The sequence below is a fragment of the Tupaia chinensis genome, unplaced genomic scaffold (assembly GCF_000334495.1).
Source record: "Tupaia chinensis unplaced genomic scaffold, TupChi_1.0 Scaffold142001_1, whole genome shotgun sequence".
NCBI lineage: Eukaryota > Metazoa > Chordata > Mammalia > Scandentia > Tupaiidae > Tupaia > Tupaia belangeri.
This window is the reverse complement of record NW_006201854.1, coordinates 77,106-101,124: the sequence shown is the minus strand read 5'-3', so window position 1 is coordinate 101,124 and position 24,019 is coordinate 77,106. Positions and strand designations below refer to the sequence as shown.

Here is a 24,019-nt window from a genome sequence, read left to right as displayed (position 1 = left end):
TAGAAACAACTGAGTTGTCAGAAAAGTCATGACATGTTTTTCTATGCAAAAATGTGTCATGACTTTTCCAACAACTCAATTTTTGGTTAAAAGATCTAAGGAATAGATAGATGACAGACAGGTAGCTGGACATACAGACAGGTAGACAGACAGACAGACCTGTACCAATAGATGAGTGCCAGTTTTAGGGCTTTCTTTTTTTTTTTTTTTTTTTTACTTTTTTTCCACTTTGGGGTACTTTTTGAAGGCAATGGGGAAAAAAAGAATATTTCAATTTTTATAGCTTTTCATAAGGAGGGGCCCCATAGCACATTGTTGTGGAGGGAGCCTGATCCCACATGACTGGCTATGGTTCAAATCCTAGTCCTGGTAGCAGAGCATGAAAAACACATTGAGTGCAGGTACACGTGTCCAAGATCCTGATCAAATGGAGAAATGGAAAAAAGGCCTGACCAAACCCTTTTGGAGGGTTCTTTCTCTGTTTTTCTCTTTCTCCTTATCTCTCTGTCACAAGCACATATCCTCTGGCATCAAAAAAAAAAAAAAATAGCCTTTCATAAATTACTTTAGGATCAAGATACATGCCCAGGATAAGACCATGATATCCCTAAAGTTAAAAACCAGGGAATCATTTTGATTCCTCTGTCTTGTGGCTTGACGCTCAGTGACTCACCAAGTCCTGTCCATATTACCTTCACAGTGTCCCTACACCTCTTTTCCCTCTGCCCATCTGGCACCGTTGTGCGTCAGGTGACAGGTTTGCCCTCCTGAGTTATCCAGAGTGTTCTGTGGACTCATTGACTCTGACCTTTCCTTTCAATCTAACGTTTCCCAATGTACTTTCCAAGGAACCCTGATCCTATGAGACTCATGATAAAGGGGTTTCATGTCAAACAGGATTATGAAATCCAGTTTATTCACCTTCCTCTTGGAGATACATCAAACACATCAATTTTTCAGGTGTTCTGGAAAGTTTTACAGCTAACAAAAACAAAGTCGATAACAAAAATATTATTTTATTTGTTTGGGCCTCAAATGTACTAACCTTAGCACAATCATGCATTCAACAAATTTTTGTTGCATGATTATTATTTGTGATGGTTATGCTTGTGAGTGTGTAGATGTTATGTATGTGAGAGTGTAAATGTGTGTGTGAGAGAGAGAGAGAAAGAAAAAGAAAAGCACTTTTTAATAATCACTGTAACTGTGTTTCAAAAAAATATCTTGGGAAAATACTTTTAAGCTGATTTTTTCACACAGTTTAGTTTTTTGTTAGTTTTTTCCTTTTCCTTTTTTTTTTATTTTTTTTTTTTTACAGAGGCACATGTGCTTGCCAGACAGGAACAGAGAGACATGGAGACAATGAGGAAGAAAGTACCCTACAATGGGCATAGTAATGCCATGCCACTATCCCTTCTCCTCCATTTCTCCATCTTGTTTGGATTTGGACATGCATACACACATTCTCAGTATATTCTTCAAGTCTTTAAAACCATGATCCAAATTGTGGTCAATCATATAGGCAAAAATAGAATTATATATGCCTTTTCATTGTTCTTTAGTATAGTACAATTTCTAAGCCTTTATGACAACATTCAGTATCCTTTCCAGTTTGGCCTAATCTTAGTTATTGTGCTGTTGCTCTCATGCATCACTGGGGCATCTGAGCATAACGAAGGATTTTCTTTCATCTAACTGTGCCATACTTTCTCTGCATTTCATCTCTTGACTTCTGCTATCTCTTCTGTTTGCCTTCTCCAGTGATGATATTTTTATCTGCTCTAATATAAAAAATCTCGCAAAATTGTGCTCATGCCCATCTTCTCCAGTGTTCACTTCTTTCTTTCTTTTCTTTTTCTCTTTTTTTTTTTTAGATTTCGCCACTTAGCACATGTGCTCACTGGAGAGACACAGAGACAGAAAGTGAGAAATCATCCCCTGGGAAGATGGCCATATGACAATTCCTTCTCCTACATTTCCTCCTGGGATTTAGGGCATTCAAACACACATGCCCAGCATGATTTTCAAGCCTCCAGGTCTGGAATTCAGACCTCATTTGGTCATGCAGTAGTCAAGCACTTTAACCACCGTATTACCTGCTAGCCCCACGTAAAGCAATTTTTAATGCTCCAGGAAAAACAGCTCTCTCTACTTTTAACACCCTTCAAGGAAGGCAGGCAAGCAATTTCCATCCTCGTGTTATAGATGAGGAAACGGAGATGTTTGCTAAAAGGATAATAAACTAATGGAAAATAAGCCAGTTCTTGTGTGTGCCTAGTTGTGGGTTTCCTGCACACTAGATAGTCTTAGCTAACCATCTAATTACATTTTAAGAAGATAAGAGGTTAGAGAATGGAGAAGGGGAAGAGAGAGAGAGAGAATCTCAGGACTTCTGGGATCTCAAAGGTGTTGAAAGCTTTGCTTAGACATAAGAGGCCTGATCAAAATCGCAAGTTTGTTTATGGTCATCAGAATTGCACCTGTTACTTTCAGTTCACATTTTCAGGGCTTGAGTTTAGTTGACATGGAGACTTACATTAACACAAGAACTAGGACAGAAAAAAAAAAATGAGAGAAAACCAGTTAATCAGTAAATATTAAACTCTTAGAAATGTGTTGGTTGGAATTATAATTTGTGAGGTGAGATTAGTTGCAGCTCATTATCCAAGTAACTGTTGAGCTTATGGGTCCCCAAATTAGATGTTGACTGATTTATTTGAGCTGGCTGTTAAAATTTCCAAGTTCTGGCAAACTTCGGGGATCTTTGGGTGAGCATAATAGATTCTATTATTAAAACCCTACATTTTTATTAACTTGTAGCATTTTAGGGAACCATTTTATACTTTCTGCTTATTTGTGAAAATTTCTTCCACTGTATCATATTATATAGATTTGAGAACTAAAACTCAGACATAGTAAATGATTCTACAAAGTTGACAGAAATAGGAAGGCCAGTGTGAGGACTTGAACACATACATTCTGAATTCTAGTAATGCTAAGAGAGCTTTTGCGGCATAGAGTAACTTAAGGAGATCTTGAGCCAGTGACTATTACTCAGTTTTTAGGACTGTTAGGTATTGTGGGAACAGGAGAGAGGAGTAGAAGAAGGAGTGAAGCCCTGCAGACATGCCATTATGGTCAGAGGACAGGAGCCAGTGTTCACCCCAACTTGCTTTCCTCCCTAGGCCTTATCTACCATCTGGAATGAGGGTACTACCTGTGTTATCTGAGCAATTGTCTAATCTCTTTCAGCACCTGATGCTAAGATAGATTTGGCTAAAACTCATTGGGGGAACTGTTTGAGGTAAGACTATGACTATATTATTAACTATGGGTAGCTGATTTTTTTTTAATGATGTATATTCTCCATTGTAACTGAGAAGGTTGTAATAAGCGTTCATTATCTTAACTGCTGATTTTATAAACATTTATTGAAAGATAGGTACTAACTTATCTGAATGATCCTGGAACTCTTCAATAGGTAATAAAAGTGACAGGTATGTCTTCTTAGAAACAAACACCTATATACACACACACATTTCCACTTATGGGGAAGGTGTGGCATTTAATATATTCAAATACCTCTGAAGACTAAGCATTTTCCTTCTAGGAAACAATAATCCTCAGGTTAAAGAAGTCTAGAGTAGAGTATCGTTAATGTGAATTAATGTTTATTACACTCTTAAAATATTCAGGGCAGTTCCATTGACTGTTGTCAACTCATATGAGTGCCACTCCTTGTCAATCTCCTTTGCATTGTAGAAGAGAAACCAAACTACATTTTGTAGAACCTTCTTACCTAGTGTGGTTCTAGGTTAAAGTTTGATTCAAACATGGCATGATCTATGTGACAGTATTCCATGAACCAAATGTTGCTCTAAATGTTGGAGACAAAAGGTTGTAACACGGAGACCCCATCTTTAACCAAAATAAACCGCATGTGTCCTTAAGCAAAAAAAAAAAAAAAAAAGAAGAAGAAGAAAGAAAAGAAAAAAAAATACACTGCTTGACACCAAGGTTTTCAAATTCGGATTTATTAATATCTAAATCCTTTCAATTCATGTTCTCAGGAGATAAACAGGGCAGGTTTTATTGCCCCCAATTTGCAGGAAAAAAAAAAAAAAAACAATGAAGAGTCGAACAGAAGTTATTTCTCTCAGGACGGGCTGCTCCGAATAACAGAGCAAGAATTGAACTCATGTCTCCAGGGTCTAAGGGAATAGCTCCTTGGTTTCTTTGGTCCACAGCAGTAAAGGGACTCTGCACTGCCCAGCTGAACCTGTAAGGATTGATACTCACGTGAGAGAATCAAGAGGAAGACAGACTGAATTCTAACCAGGCGGTGGTGGAGGTGGGGATATGGAGGGAGGGAAAAAAGAAAGACAGGTGTGTGGAAGCGCAGAGCTGCCAGTAAGGTGAGAAGAGACGTTTCCCCAAGGATAGAGGGAAGGAAGGTTAAAGGCATATTGATCTTGAGTGGGAAAACATTCTCCTGACTTTTCATCCTGCTTTCAGATCATCTGGCATCAAAAAAGAGTCTGTTACTGAGCTCAGCTTTGGAGATGGAGCAAAAGATACAACAGACGAACAACCATTTGCTGACATGGAGGGCACCAAAGTGGTTTTTGATGATATGAGCTAAGCTGCAAGGTAGAGGCGATGTGGAACCTGATAAAACATGAGCGTGATAGACAGGCAGCAGCCAAGCACATATGTCTTCTCAAAAAATGATCCATTTCCTGACCCGAGATGGAGCTGGCTGTCTTTTCAAAAGAAGTTGCAAAACCGCCCAGGTCAAACTCACAGGGGAAACAGAGCATGTTACAATTTTCAAGGTGCCTCCCCAACAATTACCTTGTAGGGTTCTCAAAGCTACCCTGTGAGAGTAGGAGGGGCTCTGTTTATTAGTCTCGTTTTACAGATAATGAAACTGAGGATGAGAAAAGACAAGGACACAGGGCCACAGAGGTGGTGGGAGAGGTAGGAGCAGATCGTGGCTTCCCTGTAATTGCCTGATTATCTTCGCACCAAAGCACATTATATCTGTCCAAATTGACTTCTCACAAAACCGCGTTGATAGTGTCCCTGTATGAATATATATGAACATATCTATCAATCTAACTCAATTATATATTCATGCGTCTTCATTTCTCATTCATCTTTATAATCTATCACCTGTGATCGATTCTCATTACCTATTAACATTTTTATAATTACCTGTATCAATGTAGCTATAAATTATCTATCTAATGTACTTTCTGATTGGTTATCTTTACACAGATAGGCTGACACATGTGTTATATGTGTAATTAATTACACAATGGAAGAAAGCACAGGAACATTGAAAACATCAGCACATAATTGTCACCTTGTGTTTTTTTTTTTTTTTTGCACTGTCTTGCTGATTTACTTAACATTTTAGAGCCGCAGTTTTCTGCCTTGCCAACCATAGATAGAACACCTGCCTCCCAGTACTCTGAAGACCAAATAAGATGGCAATTGTAAGATGCTGGCCCAACGACTGGCTCCAAGTAAGCAAACAAATGTAATTCTCCCTGCTCACTTTCACCAGAACCTTTGTTTCTCCTGATTCTCTAGTTTTTCCACTGTGTTCAGTTGGCCATCATTCACTTGTCCCCAAACCTCAGTGTCATACATCATGTGAGTGGATTATTTGAGCATTTGTCATATGGTTTCAAGTATTAATCATTCTAGATCAGATGCCATGATTTGTCAATCTGTCTGTAAGCTTCTTGAGGGTAGAGCTTCCCATTTATAATTTAGGAAACCAAAAAGTAATCCCAAATCCACTTTTCTTAATCATCTGAAGAACTTTGCATCACACTTTGCTCCTACACAGTGGCAAGTGAATATTTGAAAAATATTTGATAAATAGAGACAGTGTTCCCAAGTAGTACCCCTGAGCTTGAGAGAATTTAGGAGTGTAGGCATGCAAAAGTAGATTTTTCCACACACATACAAATCCTTTACAGTTTTAACAGAAAGAAGAAAACATAGTTATCCCTTTCTTTAATCTGTATTGACTGAGCAACTAATCTACATCCCATTCTGTGATTAGTGTTCAGGATGCAAAAGTGAATCAGAAAAATATTCACAATCTACTGTGATAAGTCTGAGACGGAGGCATCCAGGTCGAACATGGGGAATGCAGAAAGACATATGGCGCAACAGTGAGCATCTGATATTTTTCTACCAGTATTTCCTTCCCCTATCTACTGGTCAGAGCACATCCCTACTTTGAAGAGCTAAATATCTCACTGTCAATGTATTAATAGTTCATAGCAGTCATGTGGCCTGGACTAATTATAATCCCTTCACCTTGACCACAGTCACTGGCTCCGACAAGGTGTGTATGATCCAGAGTAGTCCAGTTAGAATTCCTGGAGTTCATTCCTGGAAATTTATAAACAGATGCTAATGGAAGATCTCTCTTTCCTCTGGATGACTGAGCTTGTCTGTTATAAGCCACAAGCTATATGCTTTTTGCTCTCTCCAGACTACTCATTGCATGGAAAGACTCTTCATGGTATAAGAAAATAAAGTGAATCCATAGGGTGAAACAGCTTAATAGAGATGAAGAAAAACAGGCTCTGGATAATTTTTAAGTACCTAGAGTTCTCTGAGGCCATCTGTACCTTTGGATCTTTCCCAATTACATGAGCCAATAAATTCTCATTTTTGCCCCAAATTTGAATTTCTTATGCAGACAATTTCATATAGCTATTTCATTACTTTAAATCTGCACAGATTTTTGTACTATTTCAAAACTATTCAGACACATTATCTCATGAGAATTTCAAGACAATATTGTGAAATTGGTTGGTATTGTATGATGATTCTGTTTTAATGAAAAACTGAAATCGGAAAAGGAATGATCCAGTTGAGGTTGGTCAAGTTAATTGTGGGGTAGAAGCAGAGAGAAATGAAACTTTCTCATATTTAGGACATGGTACTTAGCATATTCACCTTGAGACCTGATTACCAGACCACACATTGACGTGTTCACTCCTGACATAATTAGTTAAATGAGATCAATTGCAATGTCCTATTACTCCCTGCCGAGAAAGTAGAATAGGCCTTAGTTGTTCCTTCCACATTGTTAATACTATGTAGGTTTACCCTTTTATTCTTCTTCTTAGTTTTGTGTTAATGTAACACTTGCTACAATGCGATGTCTCAGTGTGTGAATACCACGTGCGATGATTAAATCAGGGTGATTAGTATACTCATCATCTCAGTCATTTGTAGCATTATATACAGTAACTTGTTAATCAGTCTCCCCACTGTTTTTGACATTGTTTCCATTAATCCACAGTCCCCGGTCCCCTTCTTGCCCCTGCGTGCTCATTCCCAATGTGTAGGAGGTATTCTACCTCTCTCTCCTTTATGGGGTTATTTTTTCCCCAATTTCTATATATGAGGGAAACTATGTGGTATTTCTCTGACTATATTGGGCTTATTTTACTTAGTATATATTCCAGTCTTGCCCATTTAACCTTAAATGGCTGGATTTTGTACCCTTTAATTTTGTTTTCTTTTTCTTTTGCCAGAGGACACATGTGCTCACCAGAGAGAAAAAGAGAGAAGCACCCCCACCCATAGGTTGTGGTCTTATCTCAACCCTCTTACCTCTATTTCTCCATTTCTGTCAGGATATCAGGATCCTGAGCATGTACATATATTCCTGTGCTTGGAGCATTTTTCAAGCTGCCGAAGCTGGGATTCTAATCATAGTCAGCCTTGAGAGATCTGGTTCCCAAAACACATCAATTAACCATTGTGTCACAGGACTGGCCTAATTTTGTCCTTTTCAGTGGCTGAATAACATTCCACCTGTGTGTGTGTGTGTGTGTGTGTGTTTGTGTGTACACACATTTTCTTTATTTATCTGGTAATGGACACTTAGACTGCTTCTATATCTTGCCTATTGTCAATAGTGATGCAAAAGAAAAAACTGAGGAGCAGATATCTTTGTGTCGTACTGATTTCCTGTCTTTTGCAAATATGCCTAGTAGTGGGGTTGCTGATCACATGGTGGTTCTATTTTCAGTTTCTGAGGAATCTCCATATGTTTTACATAACAGCTGTACTAATTTACATTCTGTGGCTTTATTCTTACTCTAGCTCTCACTCATAAATATTCTACATATCTATATATCACACATATGAGACACATCTATATGGGATTATATATGAGAGGGAAATAAATAGGCATGTATATTGCACACAGCATGATGTATAAAATGATAATATTTATTCTATGTTATACAAATACTATATGTAAATATATAGATATATAAATATGAGAGTCTTCAAAAGTTCATGGAAAATAAAGATTATGAAGAGACTATGCATGGGCTGGCTCCATAGGCTAGTGATTAACGGAAACTGGATCCAACATAGCTGACCGAGATTTGAATTCAGGATCTAAGAGCTTTAAGGACATGCCACGCACACATGAGTGCCTGCCCCACCTCCTGACAGAAAGGAGCATTGGAGAAGGGCTTGTGTTGTAACCACGCCCTAGTGAGGAGGTGCTCTTTTTTTCTCTCCTTTCCCTGTCTCCCTCTGGCAAGTGCATGAACCCTCTGGCAATTAAAAAAAAAATAAGAAGCTACACATAAATTTATTTCAAAAATGCTTCACACCAAAATAAACTTCTGCTTTAATTCCACTTATTCATTAACTTTTTAAAGTCCTCTGTAATGCATAACTTTATATAAAGACAGAGTGTGTGTATGTGTGTGTGTGTGAGTGTGTGTGTGTGTGTGTACTGTCATTCTTACTCAGACAATTATTTTTAAAAATATATTTCAGTGTGTTGATCATAATCCCCTAAACAGGTTCTGGTGCAAATGTTACTTACTAATGAGACCTTCTTTTGTTGCCAAAATATGACCTGTTAGCCTTAAACTGAAGCTGGTTGAGGCAATGAGATCATATTACATCAGACTGACTTTAGGTGTGGTGCAAGGTTTGAAATGTAAATACATGGTTAATTTTAGCAGTGCTTCTGAAAGGCGAGGTGAGTCTTTTGTTTCCTGAACAGCTCAACCTCTGAGTTTGTGGACATTCTTGGGGTACTTTGGCAGTCTCTGACAGACCTCTGTTGAAAACAGGCCAGTTACCTGACTGCAAATGATGTCCAAGTGCTTTCGACTGACCTCAGCCCTGGAGAGGAGCTGGTTGAAAACAAAGCTTGCTATTGATCCATTCTTTCAAATAGTCTGTCTTCAAATCTTTTATTAATTAGACTGTCAGAATCCTGTTAATTTAGAGAACATCTACATAAATTGATTCGGTCTTTTACAGTTTTCAACTATGCATATACTTATTACGATTTTAATGTCAATACTTCTGCTATTACTGCTATTACCGCTGTATGGATGTGGCTGGAGGCAGAGGTAAGGATGTTGATTTAAAAGCGTGAGGTATGAGGATAAGAAGAAATGCTTTTGGACCATTTACAATGCTATTCATTAACCCTTATGAAACACCCATGTGATAACATCTATTTAAAACAAATGTCGGGCCAGGCACATAGCGCAGTGCTCAATCACTAGGCAGAGGAAGCTGTATTCCACATGGCTGACCAGCGTTCAAGTCCTGGCCTCAAAGCCTGAAAACTATGACAGCTCATCCATAATCTGACAGAATGGATCCTGACAGAATGGAGACATAAAGGGGAAAAAAAAGATTTCATGCTTACTTTTTTCAGTTTTAGGGCATACTTTTACTAAGGTTAGTAATTGCCTATCTTTCATAATACTAACGTCATTTGTTGATAACCCCTTGTATATATCAAGCACATAGCCTTTGTTTCCCCCTAATCTTTCATTTCAAATAACTATAGGGTTTTTTTCAGTTATTTTTTAAAATTACATAAGTCAGAGACATCTTGTTTCTTTTGCTCCATTCTGAAAAGTTTGCACCCTGAGCATGATATAAAACGATCTTTCTAGAACCTTCCTCCGCCATAATTATAAGACTTAGCTATGAGATTTTTCTGTACAGGATAATTCGTTTCATAGATCTCACTACCCCCATAGTTAAAGTATGGTCTTTAAGCTTTATAAGAGCGCATCTTCCAACAGCTTACTAAGAAAAGATACAGGAGCAGTTCTGACAAACCTTTGCTTATCTGAAGTTGTTGCTCTTTCATGCTCACTGTACGTTTAAAATTCAGCTGGTTGGATACATTGTGTCTCAAAATTTTAAAAACATCAGTTTATCTCCTAACATTCTGTATTGTTTTTGAAAAAATTCTGATATTTGCTGCTTTTTGCAGGTGAACATCCCCACCCAAACTGAAAGTCTTAAAACTCTTCTATTAAGTGGTAAAAATTGAGTGGTGAAAGTTTAGGATAATGTGATTTTTTAAAAAAAGTTGCCAGTAACCATGTGAGTTCACTACAAAGAGAGGCAGACAGACAGACAGAAAGGGTTGCTCAGTGGGGCAGGGTCACACCACAATCTTTTTTCTGCATTTCTCCCTCCTGTCAGGATTTCAGGCACACATGTACATGCACATGGTGTGCTTTTCCAGCCACTGGGTCAGGGATTCGAACTACAATCCATTATGTGGGCTCTAGCTCCCAAAGCACAACACAACCTCTGCACTAAAGGGCCAGCCAAATAAGATGGTTTTAAAAGGTCTTTATTTTTTGCCCCCCTTATTGGGAACTTTTAATTTTGGAAATGTTTCTCATTTAGTTCAAGATAATTTATTAATTTGGTTTTGCTCTTTTTTTTTTTTTTTGGTATTCCAATTTATATTTTTTACCTTACATTTAGTCACTTCACATCTTTATAGCATACAAAATGGTTTATCCCAGCATGAAAACAGTGGATATTATTGTATACATTATCAACTATAATTAATTTTTCATTTTTAATAGAATTATTTCTGTAAATAATTTTTCTAAATTGTTTCTCTAACACTCCTATATTTTATGTCACACAACAATCAGCTCAAAGTGAGGTAGAAGAAAAAAATCCTTTCATTCTCCAGGGTCCCTCTGAGTCTCCCTACTGACAAAGTGTAACATCATGCAACTGGCAAAGAGGAAGTGTTTATGGGTCCATCTTTCTCAACTTAGGGATGATTAGGAAGGTTACATTTGGAGCTGACAGGCATTACATGGACAACAGCCCCACATACGTTTTATCTGTTTGTCATTTTCTAATGTTTAAATATTTTTCAACTTTATCTCGCGATTTGTATTAGACTTTTAATATTTCTCTATATATATGAGTGTGTGTAATACACAGATACACAGAAATAATTTATAAGATTTGTTTCTCGTTTTCCATTATATTTTCATAGCATCCTCTTCTTTCTTACAGATACAACATCTAAGCATGCATTATTAATAAGTTTTAGTCCTAAAATTTTATTTCATTCCCTGCCTTATCTGTTTTCCTTCAATTTATCCTCTCCCGTTTGTTTAGAATTTTGTCCCTCTTTTTGTTTGTTTTTTGCCTTTTTTATTTTTTTAGAGAGAAATCTTTTGCTGTTGGGCACGTGTAGTCACCAGAAACACAGAGAAATACAGAGACAGAAAGCAAAAAGTCACCCCCCAGGAGATATGGCTACACCACAGTCTCCTCTCCTCCATTCATCTCTTGGGATTTAGGGCACACACGCACATGCACCTAGTGTGAATTTCAAGCATCCGGGTCCAAGACTCAAACTATGGTCAGCCATGTGAGAGTCCAGCGACATGCCCATTATGCCATTTGCTGGTCCTTCTCCCTTGTTTTAGAAGCCTCTAACCAATGAGATGGTCCTTTAGCACTTCTTCTTCTTCTTCCAAGCACATAAAACTGGTTTGAGGCTTTGTGCACATGGGACGGGTTTGTCACTAGGCTTCCTTTCTGAGTGAAGAGCTGAATAGTCACTAATTTCATTGACTGATCACAGTAAGTGTATTAGAAAGTCCTTTTTCTAAAGTTGATCATATTTTCCATTCTGCTACCTTTGGTGCCTGGGCACACTGCTGTGTGGCCGATGAGAACTCAGGAGGTAGAGTGACGTCACCTTTTTTCATACAGACATTCAATTGGTCTCAGTTTTCACCATCCACTAATATCTCTTGTTATATATTGACTTTGTAGGACCAGTTGGTTTGTTTTCATTAGTGTCTGTCTCCGCAGGCACTTATTTTGTGGTTTTGACATTCAGTTGAGTCCTCCATTTTCAATTCTAAAACTTGTAGAAGTCTCTCATGAAATACCTTTTCTTCTTTCATCTCTTGTAGAGTTAGGTAATTTAGTTTGTATTCTTTTACTATCACCCAAAAGATACATTTAAAAAGGAAAACATAAATATAGCCTATCATATTTTATTTTCTAAACTTTTTAAAAGGTTTTTGCCATAGGGTGTATACACTCACTAAAGAGGAAAAATACAGATTGAGACAGTGGTAAGAAATCCCCACCCCCACCCCCCATGGGAATGGCCACACCAACATCCCTTCTCTTCCTTTCTCCTCCTGGAATTTTGGGCATACATGTCGCATGTGATCTTTAAGCCACTAGTTCTGGGATTCAAACAGCTGTCAGCCATGTGGGAGTCCAGCGTCTTAACCACCATACCACCTGCTGGCCTCTCATTTTCTAATTTAAGAGCCTTGTGGAACAATCATTTATTGACACTACTTAATATTAGAGATAAATGGTCAAAAATAATAAATAGTTTTAAAATCTTTGTTGAGAAAATAATAATGTGAGACAGTGAGAAAAATAGGTGAGTACAAAAAAAAATGAGTAAGTTAGCAAGAAAAGAAATTAATTAGGAACTGAATGATCATCCTATCAGAGGACAGCGGGGTGTGGTAGAAAGGACTTGGGCTGGCAGAATTTGAGTCCTTGGTTTGAATCTCACTTCCTGGTAAACCAGGACACACTCTCCAAGTGATCTGAATTTCTTCATTGGCACAATGGGTCAAGGAATGACAGGACTAGAAATAGGAAGAATCCCTTTAGGGACTTAACATTCTTCCCTGCTATTTATTTTTTACCTTTAAATAATAATAATAGTAATAAAAAATAACAAATTGGGCCAGTAGGTGGCTTGGTGGTTAAAGTACTAAATCCCACATGGTGACTATACAGTTTGAGTTCCAGACCCGGTGGTTTGAAAAACATGCTAGGTGCTGCGCATGCATGCCCCAAATCCTGCAAAGAACATGGAAGAGAAGGGATTGTGGTGGGGCTATCCTTCTCACAGACTGATTTCTCACTTTCCTTCTCTGTGTCTCTTAGTGAACATACATGCCCTGTAGTAAAAACAAAAAATAGAAACTAACTAAAAAAAATTAATAAATAAAAACATTCAAAGACTGAGAAACCCAAGATTTTCTTAAAGCACTAGTTTTTTAACTAGTGGGTTGGGACATACCCCAATGACAAGCTGATACATTTTACAAACTCCTGAGGACAGTATACATATGCAAATATATATTCCACATACAAATTCAGATAGTTCTCAGACATCCTAAAGCTCACTTGAGGATTACCCAGGGGAATGTTGATCTCAAAACTTTTGTCCTCCTCCAAGGTGACCTCAGATCTACCTTTTAGAGGGGACTGCTGGTGTGTGTTTCTTTGGGACTCTGAGGCTTCCCAGAACACAGCTAGAAAACTGCAAAGAACATTTCCCTTGCATGCAAACTTGTCATTCAGGTGAGCCAATTTCCTCTTTGTAAATCAGGATGTTTGTAAATGGTTCATCAGTTTTGGCCCAGATAGCACTGTCACCAATGCATTTGTTGTGTGGTACAGATGATATATCAGCACAAAAAGCTCACCAACTTCCATTAATCACATAAGGGAGGGTGAAGGAACTCTTCCAATGGAGGCACAGAACTTCCATCCAGGAATGTGTTTTCCTGGAAAAGGAAAGGAAAGTACCCCTGTTGAAATAATCCTACAAGCTGTCTAACCTGTGTTTTGTTTTGTTTTGTTTTGTTTTTTAATCAAAAAACATGACACTGAATCATTCACTCTGTCTCTCATTTATTTACATATTATTTATTGAGCACCAGGCAAGGATGTTAGGTGTTGGAAATAAAATAATAAACAAATGAGACACAGCTCTGTCCTAGACAAACTAACATATGGAGGTGACTGTAATGAAATGATCACAAAAGAGAATGTAAAATTACCATTAGGTGTCAAAAGTTGTAAGAACAGATAAAAGGATGGTCAATAAAATTTTCCTGAAGGGAGTGACTTTAGAGCTGGATTCTGAAGTACAGGTTGGAGTAGACCAGTTGAAAGATTGGAGAGAAGGGGGAGGAAGGTTAACAATATCCTGGGCTGAGTCACTTATGCATTATTCATCAAACAGAAAGAAATCCAGGGAGGTAGAAGGATTCGAATAAAATTAAGTCTGAAAGGGCACAAGGGTCACACATGCAGAGCCTAGATCCATCTGAGAAATTTGACCTTTATTTCAAAATGATAGTAAGCCTATAGCAGAATTGAAGGGATACAGAAATTAGTCAGAATCTCATGAAAAGAAATCCATTTAAATAATTGTTTATGAAGAGCATTTATTGAATGTTTCTCATGTATTCTGTTAAACTAGCAACAAATAAACTTCTCTATAAAAGACTAGTAGTAAACATTTACTTATAAATTTATTACATTTACATTTATTAATTTATTGATTTTAACATCTTTGAATAATGTAAACCAACTTAATTGTGCAGAACAAGTTAAAGGCAGAATTTTGGCTCCAGTCTGTTTTGTATCTGCCCACCACTACACTAGACCATAAACTCTGTGAGGACACAGATAATAGCTCTCCATCTCTTTTTTGTTTGTTTTTGTTGCTATAGGGTGTGTGTGCTCACAGGAGAGAGAAAGGGAGAGAGAGGAAGAGAAAGGAAAAGAGAGAGGAGAAGAGAAAGTGAGAAATCCCCCCCTCAGGGTGGGTTGGCCATGCCACAATCCCTTCTCTCCCATTCACTTTTTGGGAATTTGGGGAATCACGTACACCTGCCTGTTGTATTTTTCAAGCCACCAAGTCTGGGACTCAAATCATGCTTTTGGTCATGTGGATACAGCCACCTTAACTACTATGCCACCTAGCTGGCCCTGGGTAATATCTCTTCTATTCACTATGAAATTTTCAGTGCCTGTTATAGTAACAGGCACATAGTGGTGCTTAATACACATTCCTTAAATTAGTTATAATGACTGAATTAGGCATTTTAAATAGTCAATATCTACATGACAGATGCTGGCATTATTTTTGTTGACTTTGTCATTTCCGTTGCCATTGTTGTTCTTGCCATTTTCACTCACAGGTTGTAGAGGGGAAAACAAAGTTACACTTTCCCTAAATCATATAACTCTAAAAAGAAAGAACCAGGATTTAAAATATGTCTATAAAGTTTCTAAGCCACGTTCTTCCATCTGATCACCCTGTCTCTTTTGTAAATGATACTTAAACAAGGACGCATAATACAAGTAAACATCAAATGATAGAAGCACAACCTGTTATGGGAGAAATATTCCATGAAATATGAGACAGCAGACATTTATCAATTCCTATCCTACCTTTGGAGATGCTCATGAACGTAAAGAATATTTAAAGGCAGAAAAAGTAATTTAGGAAGAATAAAATAAAGTTGGAAGAAAAGGTGAAAAAAAGAGAAAAAGGAAAAGAGGCGGAGATGAAAGAAAAAGAGAAGGAAGGGGGAAGAAAGAGGAGAGGAGGGGAGGGAACTGGAAGGAAAGGATGGAGAAAGGTGAGAAGAAAGGAAAGGGAGCAAACAGAAGATAGCATGGGTGAGAGAAGTCAAGCCCTTTCTGGCATCAGCTATGAACACTGACTAAAGAGACACTGTGTATGGGGGTTTTGACTGAAGAAGGGATTTGTCAGAAGGTTACAGAGAGGAATCTCTTTTATAATCTCCCAATCGCAGATATTCCCACAGTAATGTGGATTTTGTCCATCAAGAAAGGAATATGTTAGTCTCCTCGTGTAGCCATTCCAATTACTTATGGTATATTGTCTTGGCACTCCCATTACTTGACTTTGGGGGATTTTGAAGATCTCTAGTCTCATGAAGAAAGAAAAGGAAACAACTTACCACTGAAACTCCATTTTCACAAGGCCAGCAATAACTTGGATAATTCTGATGACCTTCACCCTTTACCTGCTCCATCTCTTCTTTTGTAGATGAAAAATGAGGAAGAGGGGTCCTAGTGTTTGTCTATGACCACAGGATTGATTGCTGCTTCTTGGCAAGATCCAGGCGTCAGTGGAAAAGGTCAGCCCCAAAGTTAGCCATTCTTTGGTTTCTATTTAGAATATGAATAACCTCGGACATGTTATCTTTAGCTTTGGGGCTTAGATATAATTTAGACAACAACAAAAGTCAGTTTCGTCAAACTTTTTACAGTGGCAATATTCAGTCAGTTTGAAAAAATTGCACAAAAGATTCCAGGAGGAAATTTTCTGAGGGATATTGATGGCACAGGAGATTTGATAGATACTACAGTATAATTTCAAGCTTGGAAAAACTTGAAGATACAATAAAGGGACAGAGTGCAAGGGGAGAAAAATGGATAATCAGAAATCCTAGAAACAAACACATAAACCAAAAGCAATAATATGTTTCGAATGTGAAGCTAACTGAAGCATGACATAATTTTGAGCTATTTTTATTATTTTACTTTTTTAGAAAAGAGTCTATAATTGTACTAGTGTTCTGAACATCCTCCTTGGACTAACCTGATGATGGTCAATAGCATTAGAACCAATAAAATGGTAAAGTCTTGGCCTTTATTTTTAGGGGGGGTGCTTTATTTTAATTTTGCTTTCAAATTCAAATGTTAGAAGCAGCCTAGACACAAATGATAGAATACTAAACTAGGAGACATTCACTCTTAGGGTATAGGTTCAGCACTTACTTTACTTTGTTTCATTAAATTTTGCTCCCTTATCACCTTGCTTGTCTGATCCAGTCCTATTCAAGTTTTCCTAACCATTGTGCAATCCTGCACTATTTAACCTTTTTTATTAATGGTGAACTGATCAGCATTCTGTAGGTCTTGTTACCTAAGAATGGTCCAGAGAATGGTCTTACCCCAAATCTATTACAGTAGTATTTGCATTTTAACAAAAGCCCTAGATTGTATGTTAATTGAAACGATGAGTCCCTACCCTAATCTACTTTCTTTTCCTATGAAAAATATAACTACTCTTTAATCTATTTGTTGTTTGTTGTTGTTTGAAAACAATCATTGTGAACTACAGGAAAATCTTGTGGAACCAGAACTGGAGAAAAAGAGTAATACCAAGCCAAGATCTCTCAACTTGAAGTAAAACAGAGTTGAGCAAGTTTCATTATATATCTGGGCATCTACCTAATATTTCTTAACTTTAACCACTTCACATAGTACATCAGTCAGTTCATGATAGGCTTCACTGTGTAACAAATGATGCTGAAATCTCAGAATTCATTTCTGTATGTCCATGTATAGATGTGACTCTCCCTTATATTGTCTTTACTTCAGGATCCAGGATGTCTGAGCAGCTTTAATCTCAGACCTTGTTAGTCTAATGGCAAAGAAAACTTAAGTATGGCAAACCAGACTCAAAAATCATAAAGCTTCTACTGAACAGTGCCATCTGCCACTTTCACTCATCTTCTGCATTGGCAATCAGCCTTTAGTGAACAAGAAGCATACCCTTCTCATAAGGAGAGGTGCTGCTGACAGTAAAACTGAGATGCTAGACAGAGGAGTAATGTGGTTGACCATGGGAAGAATAATAATGTCCACTTCATGTTATTATCTGAGTGCTGAGTATGTCAAGACATGAGATTCTCTTAATCCTTTACACAGTACCTGGGTAGCTACTTTACCTTTTTGAAATTCGGTTTCCTTATCTATAAAATGGGGACAATAATACCAGCACTTAAGGCTTTGAAAAAAGTGTCTGTGGGGCAAATAGTAAGCATTTAATGAAAAGAGACTGTGAATGTAATAGGAATAATTATCTCCTGTTATGCTCTGAGAGGTAGAAACTTCCTTATCCTCACAGAAAACTCTTAATTAGAGATGCTGAAGGAGGAGGCCAAAATGGCTGTGAGTTGCTTCATTTTTTTATTTTCTCTGGGTCTGAATCCTTCTTGCAATAACCTGTCAAGAAGCCTGCTCTGCTTTGGAAGAATAGGATAGAAGAGGGTGTGTGTTTGCAGAGATAACTTGGGGCAAGTTCAGAGGTTACTAATTGGGTTTCTGCTTACCTTTCATATTCATTCAGAATCTCAACCAGAACAGGTGTTACAGTGGGCTCCCTCCCTCTGTCTCAGCTCTCTATCCCCTCCCTCATCTGCTGACAGCGCTCATGTCTCTTCCAAAGTTGCTTCCCCACTCTAACTGTAACTCTAATCAGAAACTGATGTGGTTGCAAAATTGGGGAGAGACAAACATGTAGACTATGAGGCTATTTTGAGATTAGTCTTGCTGGAACAGTAAAAGCCTATATGAATAATTTTTTTAGACTCTTCTAGAAATGGAATCTGCCAGCCCCCTGACGTCCTATGTAGCCCATATAGATACCACTCATGGTTTGAGGCTTGTTCAGAGAATGCACCATAAGATGCCCAATTACAGCAGCCTTCAGAGTATACAAATTGCTTCCATGTGGTGCACTTCATTTAATCCTTCCAAGAACTCTAAGGGAATAAATGTATCTATTGCTGTCATGGCTCCATTTCACAGAGGACACAAAAAGTCAACAAGGTATAGTGAAATGCCCACATGGCCCTGTAACAGCCCATTTCTCTGTCCCCTAGTCTTATATTCATTCACTACACCATTTTTCCTCCATAACGCCATTACATTTTGATGTGGAGGTAAGGCTGAGTTTTGGGAATTGCAAAGCAAAGAGATGACATTCTAGAAAACAATCGTGTCTCCCAGGCAACCCCTTTCTTCACACACTCAAGGAGATTTTTCCATTTCTCTATTACCTATCACTGCTGCCTTCTAGCCTCCTGGTTTTCATTGCTTTAGACAATCATCTTTATCCACAGAAGAAAGTTTCCAGTGCAAATTGGATCACACTTTCTTCCTACTCCTTCACTACTTTGCTTTCAAAATAAAGAGACTCTGTCATATGACTTACTATGCTTTTATTGCCCTGCTATCCTCTTCAACTCCACGTCTCTATATTTTCCCCTTTCTATGCTTGTTTTCAAGCTAGATTGAACTGATTAGAAATCTTGAATCAGTTCAAGTATCTTCTCTATTTGAAGTTCACAGATGCTGTTTCCTCTGCCTATATGCTCCTGTATGGTCCTTCCTCCATTTCTCTTCCTGTTAAGTCACCACTCACCTGAGGACACTGCAAAGGTGGCACCTGGAAGTATCTCATGACACAGTCCTCATCAGAGCAGATAGGATGCCATAACAGCATCCTACATCCCCTCTAACCCAGTATTTCTAACTGCACTAGACTTGTTCTTTTGCAGTACCCTGTCTCCTACCCTCAACACACACACACTAGACTTGAAGTTCCTTGAGGAAAAGAAACATTTTTAAAAGTTTTTTGTCAAAAATTTGTGCACTTGCTGCAGAGAAATAAAGACAGTGAGAGGGAAAGTGAGAAATCACCCCATGGGAGGAGGATGCCCATGCAACCATCCTTTCTCCTCCATACTTTTCCTGGAATTTAGGGCATGCACACACGCACACATGTGCACACACCCAGTATGGTTCTCAAGTCACCAGGTGCTGGACTCAAACCATGGTCAACCATGTGGAAGTCTAGCACCATAACCACTATACTACCTGCTGGCCCCAGGAATTTTTCTTATTCATTTCTATACCCACACTTTCAAGTGCAGCACAGAGTACAGCCCTCTATCAATTGGTTTGACAAAAACTCTTAAATATATGCATTTATTATTTTTGTAGTTATTGTAAGTAAAATTGCTTTCTTGGTTGGTCTTTTTAGGAGAGAAATACAGAGACAAGACATTTATGGGACAAAGAAATGGGTTATGTTTTTGTTGGTGATAATGTGTTTAGTATCCCCAACTGGACTGGTGAAATAAATTAAAATAAAATAAAAAAGGTTTTTTATTAGTGTATAGAAATACTGGTGATTTTCATATGTTAATTTTATATACTGCAACTTTACTGAATTCATGTACTAGTTCTACAAGATTTTTGGTGATGCCTTCAAAGTCTTCTATATGTAAGAACACATCATGTGTAAGAAGAGATGAATTAACTTCTTCCCTCCAATTTAGATGCCATGGGAGCTCTGTCTACTTACTCTGATCACAGAAATGTAAAATGTGATATGCTATATATGTCTTTATATCATTACTCTGCTTCAGGTCATCTAAGTGGCCTTGAATTTAAGGCTCGAGGTAATGCATCTGCAGTATAGCCTTCCAGCTTCATTTACCTCTTTGTCTCCCTTTATCTTCCACATCTTCTATATGTATAAGAGGGTCACATTGCTACGAATACCTTGAGTGCTCCTGTCTGGATTGTTCACTGCTGCACTCTTAGACCCTGGAAAAGTATTTTTCAGTCTTATCTGCATATTGTCATTCCTTAGGAAGACATATTTATGCCAGGGCCCACCCTATGCCAATTAAATAGAATTACTAGGATGAGCCAGCAATTGGCATTTTTTTTTAAAGTGCAGTAGGTTATTCTAATAGGCAGCCAGGATTGATAAACACTGGCACAGAATAATAACTGGCACAGAATCGGTATTTAATAAACATTTGCTGAGCGAATGAATAAATGAATGATAAACATTCTGTCTAAAAATGTACTTACTACTGTGCATTCTTTATCAGCTCTAAATTCCAAGCGTACATGCATACACCAGCTAGGAGCTACTTGACATGGGCTCTCTATTTTCCGTTGTGTTTTTAAGGATTTGGGCACATATGCTCATTGGAGAAAGACTGTGAAAGGGAAAATGAGAAATGCCCTCTCCCCCCAGGGGAATGGACAAGCCACTATCCTTCTCCTCCATTCTCTTCCTGGGATTTTGAACACACACACACACACACACACACAAACACTCCAGTGTGATTTTCAAACTACCAGGTCCAGGACTTGATCTTTAGTCAGCCATGTGGGAGTCCAGCGCCTTAGCCACTATGGCACATGCTGGCCCTGGCACTTTGCTTTACATACATTTTTGATTTGCCATTTTCTGGCACATAATAGAAGCTCAATGTTCAGTGAATATGCTGTTATACAGACCTAGGACAGGATCAGGAAGATCTGCTAGATGGATGGAGAAGAATGATATAAATGAGATATTCAAGAAACTCATACTTTGGGCATCAGAGTAAAAATTGAATTCAACATTTTTTCCCAAACGACTTTATGAACTCTGAGCATGCTTCCTTGTGTGTAAATGGGGATAAATTATCTGTCTCAACTTGATCATGCAGCTTAAATGGAAAATAAGCATGAAAACATTTAGCCCATTGCCTAGTACATTAAAAACATGTAAATAATGACCTTTTCTTTTCTTCCCTTATCTTCCCTTAGACACAAATACAGCTCGACAGATTAGGTTGAGCTCTTGGGAACTGACCAGAATAAAATGAAGAAGCAGAAAGAGAGACAGAGACAGACAGAGAAGGGCAATGAGCAAAGTAAGTTGGAGGGAAATCTAATGGTGGTTACAGACTAGGGAAATAGTTGTTATTGGCCACAGCCAAAGAAATCCCAGTCTTCAGACCTTGCATTATGTATTCTTCTTCCTCTGCTCAATCCAGACACGTAACACAGCCATAAATCATTGTCCTTCTTCATAAGCACCAGACGGTAAGTGCCATGAGCACTAGTGACAACATTTATCACCAGGTAAGCAGTTCCATATTGAAGTAGCTTGGGCCAAGCTCCTAAACATTTGGAAAATTTCCAGATATGATGCGGTATGCCTTCTGTCCTAGCTATCTTGGAAGGAGGGGTATTGAAAAAGTCTAGACCTGGGAATACAAAGCAGCTGAGTTCTAGTACGTGTCCTTTTATGGTCACAAGTGTATTCACCTGTAAAATGAAGACAGGCACTCCATACAATTGTCACTCAATATCTTTCTAATATGTCACATATCTGGGACTCTGGGACTGGTAGAAGGGCCCCTTACCTTATTTTAGCAGTGAGTGATATAGTCAACCAACAATACTACTTCTAAAGAGATTTTGTTTGGTTTTACCTTTGGTGATATTGAAATTGAATGAATTTTTTTTGTAATGGTTTAAGCTACAAACTTGAGTGGAGGTAAGACCTTTATCATTAATTTTTCTAATAATTTTCACAAGCTTTCACATGTCTTAATAACATGAATTCTATCATGTCCCTTTTCAGGTCTTCTTTCATCTTCTGATCTGAACCAAACTACAAGGCCTAAATATCCAGAAAGGAAAAGTTAGCCCTAGGTATAAGTTGGATCTGGAGCTGTTTCCAAGGGATTGTTGGTTATTAACTTCATCCTTGGAGGCTTGCCATGGGTATCTTACTCTTATTCTGTGATCCTGTGAACAAATCTATTTCTTTCTCTAAGCTTTCCTATTTTTTTCCCTTTCCCTTTTCTTTTTTTTAATCATCTTTTCTTAAAAAGGCTATAGTTAAAATTGTTCAGCCCTCACTGAACTGGAAACTAGGCAGAGTGAAGGAAATCCCATATGTTGACAAATTAGATCAGCTAAACTCTTAGCCTTAGGGAGAAAAATCCTTTATCTTTGATGTGTCCCTCCTTGATTTCTCCTTGGACTTGCCTTTACTCATCACAGTAGTGATACACTGTTATGAGCAAAAGGAGTCATCCATGTGGCCAGGCTAAGCCTGTAATGGAATCGCCCTGGGGGGTTAAATAAACAACACCAAGAGTACACTTTGTTCCCTCTCTGTCCTTTGTAAAAATATACTTTTCTTAGCAATCTCATGGGCCCTGGCTAGGTCAAGATAGAATGTGAGCATTCAGGAATCCTGTGTTACATCAATTGCCACCATTCACACTACAATTCACAGATGCAGGAGAATAGACAATGTATACACAAGAGACAAGGGTCTAACCACCCAGTTGGTACTTAAACACTTTTCCAACAGAATTTATTCTTCTTTATGAAAGAAGTGCTCCACACATATTTAGTTTTTTACTTTGTTCATTTCGTTTTGTTTTGTTTTTTTTTTTCCATTGCCATATACTGTCTCTCACATATCTGATATAGCTTGCAAATTTCCCCATGGTATCTAGCCCCTGCTTTCTTCTCTAGCTTCATTTCCTACCACTCTTCTCTCGCTCACTCTACCTAGTCACATGTGCCTCCCTAGTCCACAAGTTTTCCAAGATCTTTTCTATGTGAGAATCTTGAAGCATGCTTTTCACACCCTTATGAAATGACATTTTTATGATTAGTTTATTTATTTATTCCATGAATGTGTGTATGTGTGCATGTGTGTGAGAGAGAGAGAGAGAGAAAGACCAAGAGATAGGGACAGCAAAACAGTATCCCAAGCAGGGTCTTGATGATGAGACCAATCCCCAGGCTTAGTCAGCTCAGATCTGTGTATGTGCCTGGCATTCCCAGCTAACTCAAGAAGGTCTCCATGACATGAACCTGGAACCTTCCCATGTAAGAAGTTGAGTCACGGGCAATAGAGTCAGATGTGCATGCTTAGATGGAACATATTGGGGCAGTGGTAATAGAAGCATACACAACTGCCTCCATTGCCCATAACCCACACCATCTTGCATAGAATTGCACTTTATTGCTGTGCCTTGCATGACACCTGTTTGGAATGTTTTAATGTTGCCTACTCTCTTCTCACTCAAATGCCTAACCCAAACAAACCTACACAATATTTTGTCTGGATCTTTTAATCCATGAAGACAAGGATTCTTGTCTGCTTTACTCTTCTGTGTCTATGGTACTTAGAACCACTGCTGGCCCATAGTAAGCGTTCAACAAATATTTATGGAATGGA

General features: G+C 38.2%; 1 long non-coding RNA gene across 1 annotated transcript in view; it reads right to left on the bottom strand.

Annotated features, from left to right (window-relative positions):
• Positions 1-4,168: 4,168 nt before the first annotated feature.
• The window catches only part of LOC102496229 (uncharacterized), a 96,582-nt gene continuing 76,731 nt past the window's right edge, over positions 4,169-24,019 (bottom strand). Inside the window, exon 5 of the long non-coding RNA XR_336703.2 lies at positions 4,169-4,279. This is a non-coding gene — a long non-coding RNA (uncharacterized LOC102496229). The remainder of the gene's footprint in view (positions 4,280-24,019) is intronic.